Below are 14499 nucleotides of genomic sequence, written 5' to 3'. Positions count from 1 at the left end.
ACACTTATCAAAAGAGAACTTCCCAATAGTGCAAGGGATAGTGAAGCTTCCCGGATCTTTAAGCTTAGGTGGTAATTTCTGTTGAAGCACAGCACTACATTCCTCCGTTAAAGCCACTGTCTCTAACTCCTCGAGCTTTAGCTTTTTTGAAAGAATACCCTTCATGAACTTGGCATAGCTAGGCATTTGCTCGAGTGCTTCAGCAAACGGGATGTTGATGTGAAGCTTTTTGAACACTTCAAGGAATTTACCAAATTGTTTATCCAGCTGCTGTTTTTTTAACCTCCTAGGAAATGGAGGTGGTGGATATAATGGTTTTGACACCGGAGTAGCTGCAGGGATAGCCTTATCCTTTTCAACAGTAGGGTTGATTCCAGTTGTATTCGGAGGAAGTTCTGCTGGAATTTCTTGCGGTTCATCATCCTGATCTTGTACTAATGTTGAGGTAGGCCATGTTGTAGTTTTTCCAGATCTCAGCGTAATGGATTGGACTTGCTCTTTAGGGTCCCTCTTACCTGGTACTTCTGTATCACTAGGGAGATTCCCCTGTGGTCTGCTTAGTAAAGCATTAGCTAACTGACCGACTTGTGTCTCCAAGGCTTTTAAAGTTACTGCCTGACTCTTGTACATGAGCCTTAGCTCTTCCATGTCAGACCTTTCGTTAGCTGATTGCCCATGATTCTGAAATCCCGGAGGGTGATATGGCTGTTTAGGTGCATATTGTTGTGAAGTTCCACCCTGACTATACTGTTTAGGTCCCTGTTGAAATCCTTGTTGAGGCTGATTATAACCCTGATTATTACTCCAGCTGAAATTCGGATGATTTCGGTTGTTAGGATGATAAGTAGCTGGAGCAGGCTGTTGACCTCTCTGAAAGTTGCTCACAAATTGTGCTGATTCACTAGAGATGGCACACTGATCAGTAGCGTGAGTACCGGCACATAATTCGCAAATTAAGATTGGCTGTTGAATTCCTTGGTGAGCCAGAGAATCGACTTTCATCGTGAGAGCCTTAAGTTGAGCAGCAAGAGCTGTCGACGTGTCTAGATCAAGAATTCCGGCTACTTTCCCTTGAGTAAGTCTTTGAGTAGGGTTCTGATATTCATTAGCAGCCATCATTTCAATAAGATCATAAGCTTCTTCATAACTTTTAGCCCAAAGCGCACCTCCAGAAGCAGCATCAAGCATAGGTCTGGATTGAGGTCCAAGACCATTATAGAAACAGTTTATTTGCATCCAATCCGGCATGCCATGATGGGGACACTTCCTTAGCATCTCCTTATATCGCTCCCAAGCTTCACAGAATGTTTCTCCTGATTGTTGAGAAAATTGAGATAGAGCATTTCGTAGTGCAGCAGTCTTTGCCATGGGGAAGAATTTAGTGAGAAATTTCTGAGCTAGATCTTCCCATGTAGTAATCGAACCAGATGGTAAAGAATGTAACCATCCCTTAGCCTTATCTCTCAGTGAAAATGGAAAAAGCCTTAGCTTCACAGCATCATCAGAGACGTCATTAAATTTGAAAGTGTCACAGATCTCTATAAAATTACGGATATGCATATTAGGGTCTTCAGTAGAAGAACCCCCATACTGTACCGAGTTCTGGACCATTTGAATAGTTCCTGGTTTGATTTCAAAGGCTTTGGCTGCGATTGCAGGCCTGACAATGCTTGACTGGATATCATCGATCTTTGGCATAGAGAAATCCTTCAATGCCTTACTGTCTGGTTGTGCTTCAGGTTCTGTCATTGTTTCAGAATCAGAAGAAGAAGTAGAAGATGAATCAATTGCTTTCTTCCGGGTTTGAGAACGTGTTTGCATAAACGCGATCCAAGTACCTGAAATAAAGAAAAGAAGAAAAGTGAGAAGAGAATAGAATCCTAGTCAGTGAATTTTAATGCACACTGATGACAAGTACATAAACTAATTAATTAACACCGAGTCCCCGGCAGCGGCGCCAAAAACTTGTTCGCAAAAATCTACACGCAAGCGCACGTGATCATAAGTAATATATTTGTTCGTTCCCACAGAGACTGGTGAATTAAGAATACGCACCTATGCAACAATGTATGATCAATTTTCACTGCCAAGACAGTTAACAAGGATGGTTTCTTTTATACTAATAACTAAATTACTAATCAAATTCAGAATAGGAAAACACATGGGATTCTAACTTCATTATCGAATTCATCTAGAATTGAAATTACTGATTAATATGCGACTGTTGATCCTAATCAGACAACACGAAAGTAATACATGCCAACTCTCATTGCACACATATCATACCAATCAAAATCCACAATTAAGATAGAAATCTCATGGACACCAACAAAGCTCAGACCCTATATCTCTATAGCGGTAGTGTAAGCAGAGAGGTTTAATAGCAAGTCGTCTATCGTGATTACACAGGGTGATAAAAATAGTTCAAGTCTACCACAAATTATGTTTCATTCACATAATCCTATGTTTACATGGCATAGTTCTAAATTCAATCATCCACTCTCGCTTCAGAAAGAATTAATAAACAACTTAGAAGTTAGCTACGCTCCTAAGAAGAATAAGCACGGCTCATGCAAAGAAATCAACGTATGTCACACAATCAATTAATTAATATTCGTTACTAGACTACATCGATAAATCCATTAGAATCCCATGAAGGCGGTTAGTTCATAATCGAACTAATCGACATCATGGGTTCTAGTGAAAGCATGATAAATAAAAGACAAGAATTAAATGGAATAAAAATGCTTGAATTAATAATAAAGATCACAACGTTACAGAATTGATGTTCACGAACTCGCTCGAAACTGTCACTTCCTCGCGAAGAACGATCCAATACAAACTGATAATGTGCTTCGATAAAAAAATTAAACTATGATATTGTTCTCTTCTAAAACTACTTGGAGGCTAGGGTTTTACACACGAGAAATTAAAATACATTGACCAAGTCAACCGGGCCTCGACCGCTGCGAAAATCCATCAGAAAGCTTCAAAAATCGGCCCGGGGAACTTCTGCTGGGCGCAGCCGCGCTAAACTAGCGCAGGCGCGCTAGTTGTCCCAGTGGATAGCGCGGGCGCGCTACTGTCTGTGATGGCAGCCCTGATTCTTTGTTTTCAGCTCGTTCTCGCGTGCATGTCCTTCCTCGCTCCTAGTACCACTTCCGTAGGTGATCACGGTTGCATTTAGCACATGCAACAAGCCCTTTAAACCCCTAGATAGCTCTAGTGGACGAGTGTGTTCTCGTGAGGGTTTGTAGAAGATGTACCCACAAAATCCCAAGTCGTGATGAATCCACAATTCTCCATTCTTGCAAATAATGCACCAAAAACAACCTAAAATGATAGAAAATCACTTCATCACCTCAACTCGTGACCTGCACAGAAAAACAATAAAAACACATCAAAAGACACTAAACACTTAAGTACAACCAACCAATTTAAGTGGAAATGAAGGCCTATAAGTGTGTATAAATACCACTTATCAGGACCAAAATCTCATTCATAAATAAGCACCGTGGATCACAAGCCACGTTGACCAGTGAGAATAACATCCTCCGGATTTAAGATTTTCGAATAAAATTAAATGATGAAAATGATCACAAAATCCTAGATTCGAACAATGAATCTAGCGGGTCTCGTTTAATAGGGGCGAAGGTAGTCGATATGAACAATATTGTTTTTACACTAATTATAAGAAAGATTGTAGAAGGGGGGGTTGAATACAATCTTTTACTGTTAGGTCCAATCATACGTAGAAGGGGGGGTTGAATACGTCTTACCAATTTCTTCGATTTAATTTAATTGCGGATAATTCTGTTTCAGTCCATGTTAAATCAATCGTAAATAAATAACTCCAGCAAGTCAGGGAATATTCTTGTATTAGAAATAATCCTCGGGTGCTACAAATTCCAACACAAGTGTCGGCTGCAGAGACTACAATCACTCTATTACAAACTCTCGATAAAAACGATATTCTAATTTAACTCTCGAGAATATGTATAGTGTGTGCACTTACAAAGTGTGTAGTTGTTTTAAAATGAAAACATCAACCTCTATTTATAGGCTTTCCAACAACTAACCATGGTTAACGAGTTCGTCCTGGACGACTTGAGTTCGTCCTAGACGGATTCGATTTATAAAAATAAATCTAACTCCCAAGCTGTAATGGAAGTGGCGCCAGGAAAGTATATAATGTATATATATATCAAAGTTGCGCTTGATATATATATACACATATATATTTGAAAGTTGCGCTTATACAGTCATTGAGATGTCAAACTTGGCGTCTCTGTTGGTCAAACGTTGCGCTCGTCAATTGTTGCGCCACAGTGGAATACCCTCACTGTTATCTCTCATCTGACTGGGGTATTGACTTGAGTTTGCGCTTCAGGACTTAGAAAATTCTCAAGGGAAACAAGGTTGCGCCTATACAGTGGAGTGCATCCACTGTTATCACTCCGTTGACTCCAGGAGGTCAAACCTTGCGCCTTCCTTCAGTTCACAGTGATTTCACTTAGTTGTTTTTCAGAGAAATACTCTTGGCGCAGGTTTTGACTTTTAGTCAAACCTTGCGCCATACAAATGAGTTTATGTAGCTTAGAGAAAAATACTCTAAGTACAAAACCTTGTATGAGTCGCAGGTTTTGACTAAAGTCAATCAGCAATTTGAAACTTAAATTTAATTAATATGTATATGCATATATATTAATAATTGTTTTATGAATTACTTTGAATTATTATTGATTCAAGTAATTTCCAATTAATAATATATATACACATATATATATATTTAAATTTAAATTTAATACTTTGTTGATGCAGCTCGAATTGACTTGATCAATTAATCCGTTGATTGGATTCACTGAATACTTTCGTACGTCCTAACGTCCTGTGCACTGGTCTGGTTCACGAACGACTCGAACTGAAATAATCCCTTGAATCCTTTCCTTGATAATATACTTGATCAGTCATTCCGGGTTAGATGTTGCTTCGATAAATTTGATTATAAATAATCAAATTAAATATACTGGAATCTTCTGGTCTTTGATACTTGATCTTCAGACAATCTTGATAGCAGAAACGGATTGTGCTTTATTCTTCACTGAGGCTTGAACATGTTAATGAACTTCTTCCAGTGGGCGGATGCTCGTCTCAGATATCTTGATTGTCTTTGTCTGTTCGTATCGAATCTCCAACCTGTAAATTCCTGTATTATACTTACGTATTGTTTCCTGTCTTTTGTTGTGTTGAGTTATCGTAATTACATTTACGTTACATTATGCTTTACAATCTCCCCCTATTTGATTGTTAGAGTTCGACAAGCAAATCCTTTAAGAGGATAACTCAACTGACACAATGAAAAAGCATACTAATTTAAACAGGAAATAATACTAAGTACAGTCTGGATTATATCTTACATTTTCCAGAATTCAAAAGTAAATACAAGCAGCCATTGTTCCTCTAGCCTGAACTAATCTTTCCTTGCTTTCTTGGCTCTTGCATTAATCAGCTTCAGCTCAGCTCTTCTCTTTGCAGCTTCCTCCTCTTTCTTCTGAGTGAGCTTGTTTTCAATTTCTTCAATCCTTGCAGTGATAGTACTCAGTGCCACCTGCTCCAGTGTATTCTCAGGTGGAGGTTGCTCTAGATTTTTCTTCATCTTCTCTAAGGTTTGAACATGAACCATCTTCTTCAACTTCTTAAAGGTGATATTCAGCTCCATTCCTTCAATTTTCATGATGATTCTTGATGGATGAGCACGAACCCTTGAAGTGTTGTGGACAGTCTCTATAGCTTTCCTTATTTCCAGAAGATCAATCAAATCTTTGAGCACACTCTTGTCTTCTTTTACAACTGACAACTTAACAGCAGCAACTGCACGAATAATTCTTTTGGAGGAGAATTTTCCAATTTCTGTAAGTGGTATAGCAGTGGCCTCAGAGTCTTTCTTCTTTTTGAATATCACAGATGTAGGATTGTAAGTGACAACAGGAGCATTTGGATATTCAGGTACTTCAGGGTTAAGTGGAGGCAGTGGATATGGTGGTTGACGATTGATGGCTGATAAGTCTAAGTCTCTCAGAGCAGCAAAGTTCAGACGATAAGCATATAGCAATTCAGCAGTTAGTCTTCCCTTACTTGTCCTTGAGCACTTTTCCCTGACTTGAGCTTCCAGATATTTCAGTATACGAGGATTGTAAGTTGACAATGCTTCATCAGTGAGTCCAATACTCTGAATCATACCATCCTTGAAATACTTGATAACTGAAGGCTTGTCATGAATTTCTAATCCAATATCAGTGATCCACTCTTCCACCATATCTCTGAAAACTTCATTGTGCTTCTTCCCTGTAGAGATGATCTTGTTCCTTACCACAAACAACTCAGTCAGAGAGAGATCTCTAAGAAATTGACTTGAAACATGTTTGAGTCCATGACCTTCTTTCTGTAGTTCAAATGATATGTTGACCATCCATCCTCTTCTTGGAAGAACAGCAACTGACACAGTAGAAATGATATCATTTAACACCTCGTGATAATCATGTAAATCCTTGTAGTTGTTCCTGAAGGAGTCAAAAATATCTTTAACTTCGTCATCATCATTATCTTGAGTGACCTCTGGAAAATCAAACACAGATCTAGCAATGTCCCATTCATCTCCTTCTTTGTGTAAATTGGCAAGTCTCCTTTCCCTTCGAATCCGTCTTTGGTTTTCTAACTTCTCCCTTGCTCTCCTTTGCTCAGCAAAATCCCTAGAAACATCAGCAATATCTTGTGGATTTGCAATTTCAAACTCTTCAGGAGGGAAGATGTCATTGTGATATGCAAGTTCATCAGCAAAGACTTCATTGTCTGGGATTTCTCCTTCTTCTAGATCATCATTCTCAGCACCAATCATCCTTATCACTCTGTCATCCACAAACTCAGGGATGTATTCATCATTACTGTAACTGAATTGATGTTTAAGAGCAGAATCAATCAGTTCTTCAGACACTCCAGTGATCACCCTCTTTCCCTTTGCTTTTTCTGCTGCTCTCTCCCCCTCAGTTGAGTAATCCTCTCTGGAAGGTTGAGATGCCAGCAACTTAGCTTCAAGAGCAGCCAACCTTTGTTCCATTGTTGATTTGATTTCCACTAACTCCTCCCGTAGAACAAGATTCTCAGCTTCAAGATGTTGAACTTTGAACTTCAGAGCTTCAAATTCTGTCACAGATACAGTTGGAATAGTAGATTCAAGTGTAGGTTGGGCTGTTGGGTTCTCACTTGTTCGTTCTGCAGGTGTTTCTCTCATTTCACTCAAAACTAGAACACTCAGTGGGTCAGAGGGTTTCTGTATAACAGGTTCTGTAAGTGTTTCCCTCTCACTTAAAGAAGTTCCAGCATCTTTGGATGTACCTGCAAGTGAAATCTTCTTAGCCTCTTCTAGAGAGGTCACAGAAGGTGCAATGAAGGTTCGTGAGCCTTCGTCCTCAGTTTCCTCGTCAGATGAATCTAAGTCATAAGAAACAAGTTGCCAACTACTCGAAGGTAGTGAGTCCTTTGTTGGATCCTGAGTTGGAATCTCAGGGTGGGTAGACACAGGGCTCGAAGGATGTGATCCTTGAATAGGCGAAGCACCCTGGTTTCCCACAACTGCCTTTGACGGCGAATGACTTTGTGACAAGTCCTCTATAACTGGCACACTTCCTGAAATGAAGGGCTCAGAAACAGATTGCCGTTCACCTTCGAGAGGTGAAGAGTCCCTTAAGGGATCTGGGAATGTTCCTCCCAGGGGGGTAGACAAGGATGGAGAATTTGGCAAATCATCCAAGTTTCCCCCAGAAGCCTGTGAAGGCACTTGACCCTGAATAGGATCAGAAACAACAGTGTCTATCCCTGACATGGACGACAAAGTGTTAGCAACCGTCAATTCTTCCATTGTGTGTGCAACCTCACTGTGCATTGGAGTATCATGTGGCTGAGGTGGTGAAGAAATAGACATATCTGCAGTTGTCTCAGGTTCTATCCTCCTTTCCTGACTAGGAGACAGAGCTGCAGTTTCAGAAACGATCTCTTTGTGTGGTGCACTTAAGGCACTTTCTCCTTCTCTCTCAGAAATAATAAGTGGTTGGCTGAGGGGTTGAGAAGTTTCTGCTTCAAGTATTTGTGAAGTGGTGCCTTGGTTATGAACTTGGGGGATTTCAAATTCATTGGCACTTGTGATAGGTGGTGAAAGCTGATTGGAATCCAAAAGATTCTGAATCCAATCAGGTGCACTAAATGATAAGTTGTCAGAATCAGAAGGGATACCTGACTGTAGCAGTGGATTGTAAGTGTTGGAGAAAAGCTCATCAACATCCACCATCACATCATTAGAAGGTGCAGCTGCAGTGGTTTGAGCAGGGCTATCCACTTCATCCTCAGAATCAGTGGAATTATCCTGCAAAGAATCCTCTCCTTCAGATTGAGCATTGTTGTCTGAGGATGTTTCTGCATCTTCCACTATCACTTCTTCTTCCATTTGAGAAGTTTGAGCCTCAGGAATATTGGCTTGACTAGGTGGCTCAGTGACTTCTTCAGCTTGTCCTTCAGGAACCTCCTCTTCAGGAACTACTGGATCAGCAACATTCTGAATATGTGGTGGAGGCAAGTTCTGATTGTTTAAAAATTCTTGCATTGCCTCCGTAAGGACCACATCCTCATTGTTGGTGTAGTTCTGATGGTTCTCCAGCATAGAGATCACCCTTGTAGTCATGAAAGAGCATATGACATTGTCTATATTAGGATAGACAGCTCTTTCAGCAGGAGTCAGCAGTTGGTTCATCACTATCTGGAAGAACCGAGGATAGAGAAGTACATTCCTGTTTTTCCTTAAGGAGTCCTGAAAAGCTCCCATGATTAGGTGTCCCAGATTTATCCTTGTATTCTGTGCAATGGCAATCCCAATTTCCTGATTGAAAGTAGTGATGCCATGGAACCCTCTAGTCTTTGGTGCAAATACATGAGAGATGGAATTAAAGAAGAAATTCCATTCTCGAGGTAAATGCTTGACGTACACCTTTCCTGGAAGATCACCATTCTCCCTCTGGCAGTGAATAGCAAAGAAAAAGTTTATTCTTTCAGCCCTGTCTGGAACAGCTTCAAACTTATCAGTTGGCAGATGGAGTGCATTGTTCAGGGTGTGTTCAGTTATCATTAGTGTTCGTCCCTGAATGACACACTTGAGTCCAAATACCTGTCCTTCATTTACAACAGAAACAGAAGACAGAAAATCTCGAAGTAGAGATTTGTTAAGATAAACTGACTCTGTCATAGCAAATCTAGCAAATGAAAATTCAGACATATAACGAACCCAGCGTCGATAATTTGCTTGCGTAATTAAATTATTATTCTCAACAATAGTGAAATTTGTTTTCGGAATCTCAAAATTTGCAGCCATTTTTAATTAGAATTAAAAATGCTTATAAATTTCGTTTCACGAATAATAACGAACAAATTTCAACTTATGTTACGAAAATAATTAATTAATAACGCTCCGTAAAACCCTAATTTCAAGAATTTCAGATTTTGATGAAATTAAAGTATGTTGTACTTCTTGAAATTCTAAGAATAATGGTATCGGTTCCGCAAATTTTCGACACAAGAATCACGTACAAACCAAGCCTAAAAGTCCAAAGGTCTCGAAAAAACCCTTACGAAAAATAACGACGGATCGTTAATATTCTGGTATGAATAGAAAGCTCTTGACTCAAGGATTCTAAATCTAGTTCCAGAACAGAAAATGGGCAAGGTTTTGGCTTGATTTGGGCGACTAACGATCTCGTGTTCGAGAATTCAAAAGAAGCAGTGCGTGTGTATATATCGTGTGTGTATATGCTGAAGAGTTTTTGAAAAGAAAAACAACCAAGGGAGTGTATATATAGATATACAGGTGAACCGAGGCGCAACTTGGTTAAAGACCAAGTTGCCCTCCATACTGAGCATGGTAACAGGCAGATGGCGCAACAATTAAAATGTCCAAAATGCCCCTCATACATACACTGTATGAGGCGCAAGTTTGTACTTAGAAAACTTGAGACACCAAGTGTACTAATGCATACACGCCCGAGGCGCAACATTTGACCAAGTCAAATGTTGCGCTAGATCGAACCTACAGTGCAGTACACTTGTGACTTAAAATTAAACCAAGTCACAACAGCCAAGTCCAAGAACTGATCCTGGGCGCAAGTTTTGACTTAGTCAAACCTTGCGCTTGGGTTCAGTACAAACATACAATTCAAATTTTGTTTATTGAATTATTTTGTTCGAAACAAAATAATTTAATAAATAATTTGAATAAATCACAATTAATCTAAATAAAGTTAAACTAAATTAAAATTAGTCAACCAATATCTAAATTAATTATGCTGCAGGTATTTTAACTGAAATTTAATTAATGGATAACAAAAACAACTTTGAATTGCTTCAAATCCATTAATCAAATATAATTAAAATATGAATTAAATAAACACTAATATTCATTAATTGAATATAAGCATTTAAATAATCTCAAGAAAATTAATTCTAAATATCTACCACTTAGCAATTAATCATATAATCACATAGAGTCGTGCAAATAATTTAAATCATGGCAAATAATTAAAACTAATTATCAGATTAATATGTAAAATACTGGATGCTCTTTGTAAATTCACAAGTCCTGAAAATATGTATATTTTAAAACTTGTGAACTTACGAACAAATTGCAGTTATTTCTTGTCTAATTAATTAGACATATTTAACATCCCAAGTTCACCAACCAGTCTAGAGAAAGTGGATTCCTCTAGTGGTTTAGTGAAGATGTCTGCAATTTGTTGATCAGTAGGTACAAAGTGTAACTCTACTGTTCCATTCATGACATGCTCGCGAAGGAAATGATACCTGATATCAATATGCTTTGTCCTGGTGTGTTGAACAGGATTGTTGGCAATGGAAATGGCACTCGTGTTATCACACAGAATCGGAATTTTATCCAACATGAGTCCATAATCTTGTAGTTGATTCCTCATCCACAAGATTTGAGCACAACAACTCCCAGCAGCTATGTATTCAGCTTCAGCTGTAGATGTGGACACGGAGTGTTGCTTCTTGCTATACCATGACACCAACCTTCGTCCAAGAAACTGACAGCTTCCTGAAGTACTTTTCCTATCAATCTTACATCCTGCAAAGTCAGAATCTGTATAGCCAATTAGATCAAAACCTGTATCTTTAGGGTACCAAATCCCTAGATTGGGGGTTCCCTTAAGATACCTAAAAATACGCTTAACAGCTATAAGATGAGACTCTTTAGGATCAGCCTGGAATCTAGCACATAAACAAGTTGCGAACATGATATCTGGTCTACTAGCAGTTAAGTACAAGAGAGAGCCAATCATACCTCGATACTTCGTGATGTCAACTGACTTACCAGATTTGTCCTGATCAAGTTTGACAGCAGTTGGCATAGGGGTTTTGGCAGTAGATGCTTCTTCCATTCCATATTTCTTCAGAAGATCCTTGATGTATTTAGATTGGCAGATAAAAATACCATCAGGCTTCTGAATGACTTGAAGTCCTAGGAAGAAGGACAATTCTCCCATCATGTTCATCTCATACCTGCTCTGCATTAGCTTAGCAAATCTCTCGCATAAAAGATCATTAGTAGAACCAAATATAATGTCGTCGACATATACTTGTACAAGAATTATATCATCCTTATGTTTTTTATAGAAAAGAGTTTTTTCGATGATACCTCTGGTGAAACCATTTTCAAGTAGGAACTTGGAAAGAGTGTCATACCAGGTTCGAGGGGCTTGCTTCAGACCATAGAGAGCTTTGAAGAGAAAGTATACGAAGTCTTCAAATTCTTTGTCTTCAAACCCAGGGGGTTGTTCAACATAGACTTCCTCTTCTAGATCACCATTCAGGAAAGCACTTTTCACATCCATCTGATATACTTTGAAGTTGGAGTGTGCAGCAAATGCTAAGAACATCCTGATTGCTTCAAGCCTAGCAACTGGAGCATAGGTTTCATCATAGTCAATTCCTTCTTCTTGCGAATAACCCTTTGCAACCAGTCTTGCCTTATTCCTCTTAACAATACCATCTTCATCCAGTTTGTTTCTAAAAACCCATCTCGTGCCAACTATAGATTTTCCTTTAGGTCTTGGCACCAGCTTCCATACTTTCTGTCTTTCAAATTGATTGAGTTCTTCCTGCATTGCAGATACCCAATCTGGATCACTTAGAGCCTCTTCAACTTTCTTTGGTTCTGTCTGAGACAAGAATCCAGCAAAGTTGCATTCATTCTGAGTTGCTCTTCTAGTCTGCACTCTTGTGTCTGGATCACCAATGACTTGTTCAACAGGATGGGCTCTACTCCATACCCTTTGTCTTGGCAGATTCAATCTTGATGATTCACCATAATCATAGTTGTGTTGAGTGTGGTGACTAGTAGATCCACTTTGACTTGCTCCCCCTGAGCTGATGCTAATTCTATTTGATGATCCTCCACTTTGACCACTGTGACCATGATGATCATTTGTATTGTTGCCAATACTTCCTCCAGATGGTTCAGGATCAGCATTTCCTTCATTTGTATTAGGTTCCCTTAAATCAGCTTCAGGTTGATCTTCTCCTAAATAGATATCTTCTAAATTCTCAAACTCCAGAGAATCAGATTCATTTTCCTTTTGGAGACTTGGGAGTTTGGTATCATCAAATCTTACATTGATGCTTTCAATCAGCTTGTCGTCATTGATCAGATAAACCCTGTAGGCCTTAGACTCCAAAGAATAACCCAGAAATATGCCTTCTTCAGCTTTGGCATCAAACTTTCCCAGATGCTCTTCTTTTAACACAAAGCATTTTGCACCAAACACATGAAAGTAACTCAGTGATGGTTTTCTGTTGGCCATTACTTCATAAGGAGTCTTATCCAAATCCTTGTTAATCAGGGTACGATTTTGAGTGTAGCAAGCAGTACTCACAGCTTCAGCCAAGAAATAGATTGGAAGTCTTGATTGACTAATCATTGTCCTTGCTGCTTCAATCAAGGTTCCGTTCTTCCTTTCTACGACACCATTTTGTTGTGGAGTCCTTGGAGCTGAATACTGACGAGAGATGCCCTTATCAGTACAGAAGTCATTAAGAACAGCATTACGAAATTCTGTTCCATTATCTGATCTGATTGCCCTTACTGGCAAATTTGCTTCCTTTTCAATCTTCTTAATATGATCAATGATGACGAGTGCTGCTTCATCCTTTGAATGTAAGAATAATACCCATGTGTATTTTGAGTAGTCATCGACGATCACAAGAGCATATCTTTTCCTTGATATAGATGGAATGTTGACTGGTCCAAACAGATCCATATGAATTAGTTGAAGGGGTGAACCAATGTCAGTCATGCCTTTGCTCCTGTGTGATGCTTTCTTTGACTTCCCTTTTTCACATGCATCACAGAGTCCTTGACAGAATTCATTCTGTGGCAGTCCTCTCACAAGTTCTCTTTTAACTAAAGAGTTCATAGTTTTAAAGTTCAAATGTGAGAGCTTCCGATACCATAACCAACTATCATCAGCAGAGGCCTTGCTGTAGAAACACTTGACCTCCCCTTTACTTGCTGAGTCTATGTCGGCTATAAACAAACTTGATTTTCTTACACCACGGAGTGTAAGATCCTTGTTCTTCCGGTTCTGGATTAAGCAAACTTCCTTCTGAAAGATTACGTCGTATCCTTTGTCACAGAACTGACTGATACTCAGTAAGTTGTGCTTGAGCCCTTCCACCAGAGAGATATCTTCTATGATGACATTTCCAACTTTCAGCTTACCATATCCCGTTGTAAAACCTTTGCTGTCATCTCCAAAGATTACAATTGGGCCGGTTCTCATCACCACATCTGTGAGCAGGGACTTTTCTCCAGTCATGTGTCTTGAACAACCACTATCAAGAACCCACACAACTTTACTTCTCCTTCCTGTGCCCTGCATTCACAAATGGATTAAACTTTCTTTGGTACCCAGACGTTCTTGGGTCCAGGTGGTTTAGTAGAAACAGGATTAACAACTGAAACTGGTTTAACATGTGCTTGTTCAGGGGTGACTGGACTCTTCTCCTTTTTAGTCTTAGCAGAGGTGCTTTTAGACTTGTAGTTGGGAGTTTCCTTCTTCTTAGAAGGACTAGCAGTCTTTGCCACAGGGGCAACCGAAGGTGCAGGCATATTCATATTCATGGCAGATGGTGCAGAAAAAGATGCATTCAACATGGTAAAACATGCAGACATCATATTCATAGCACATAGCATGCAACCTACTCTACCACATGGCAAATGAACAGCATTCATGTTAACAGTATTAGGCATGCTAGAAACAGAATTATCTACTTTAATCACTTTACATGCATGAGTAAGATGATTAGTAGAATTGAAATTATTACAAACCTTTCTAGCATTAGAATTCCTAGAGTTGGTGTTCTTAGGATCTAACTTGCCATTCCTGT

General features: G+C 39.2%; 1 non-coding gene across 1 annotated transcript; it reads left to right on the top strand.

The window, feature by feature from the left end:
- The first annotated feature begins 1246 nt into the window (after positions 1-1246).
- LOC135148170 (small nucleolar RNA R71) lies at positions 1247-1353 on the top strand. Its single transcript, XR_010286062.1, has one exon. It is a non-coding gene; the product is annotated as a small nucleolar RNA R71 (small nucleolar RNA).
- Positions 1354-14499: the final 13146 nt, after the last annotated feature.

The sequence above is a fragment of the Daucus carota genome, chromosome 7 (assembly GCF_001625215.2).
Source record: "Daucus carota subsp. sativus chromosome 7, DH1 v3.0, whole genome shotgun sequence".
Taxonomy (NCBI): domain Eukaryota; kingdom Viridiplantae; phylum Streptophyta; class Magnoliopsida; order Apiales; family Apiaceae; genus Daucus; species Daucus carota.
Note: the sequence above shows the minus strand (reverse complement) of the source record. Positions and strands in the feature narration are given on the sequence as shown.